We start from the raw sequence: 707 nt of genomic DNA, 5'->3' as shown, positions 1-707 counted from the left end.
GGGAGCCTCTCCCGCCTCCCACCTCCCGCCTCCATTGCAGTGCTAAGCCATCAGTTGGACATCCCCCCCGAGGGCTCCCAGACTGCGAGAGGGCGCAGGCCAGGCTGAGGGACCCTCCCCCACGCCCCGGTGCACTGGGCCGCTAGTTCTAAAATATACGTGTGCCTAGTAATACCTTTGTTTGGCTTCAAACTCTCAATTTACTGATATTTTTGTCAATTATTTATTTTAAAAAGCAGCATGGGAGGACTATCAATGTGGAAACTTTTAAAAATACAGTTTTATACAGCTTTTTAGGCATTTATATTTTATTTTATTTTATTTTTTAATATATTTTATTGATTTTTTTACAGAGGTAGGGAGAGGGATAGAGAGTTAGAAAAATTGATGAGAGAGAAACATCGATCAGCTGCCTCCTGCGCACACCCTACTGGGTATGTGCCCACAACCAAGGTACATGCCCTTGACTGGAATCGAACCTGGGACCCTTCAGTCCACAGGCCGACACTCTATCCACTAAGCCAAACCGGTCAGGGTGGCAAATATATTTTATGTTTGTGTTGTCTATGAATCATAGATATTGATCTATATATTCTCAAATCCAAAAAATAAAAATAAAATAAAATAAATCAGTGCATACCTGGGGAGAATCCAACAGTGACCCTGAATGGTAATTTTATATCATCTACTTCTGTCTATTCTCTTTT

General features: G+C 41.9%; 1 protein-coding gene across 11 annotated transcripts in view; it reads left to right on the top strand.

Annotated features, from left to right (window-relative positions):
* FAM184A (family with sequence similarity 184 member A) overlaps positions 1-707 on the top strand; it is a 52375-nt gene that overhangs the window by 41433 nt on the left and 10235 nt on the right. The gene's annotated exons all lie outside the window — the stretch shown is intronic.

The sequence above is a fragment of the Myotis davidii genome, unplaced genomic scaffold (genome assembly GCF_000327345.1).
Source record: "Myotis davidii unplaced genomic scaffold, ASM32734v1 scaffold147, whole genome shotgun sequence".
Lineage (NCBI taxonomy): Eukaryota > Metazoa > Chordata > Mammalia > Chiroptera > Vespertilionidae > Myotis > Myotis davidii.
Note: the sequence above shows the minus strand (reverse complement) of the source record. Positions and strands in the feature narration are given on the sequence as shown.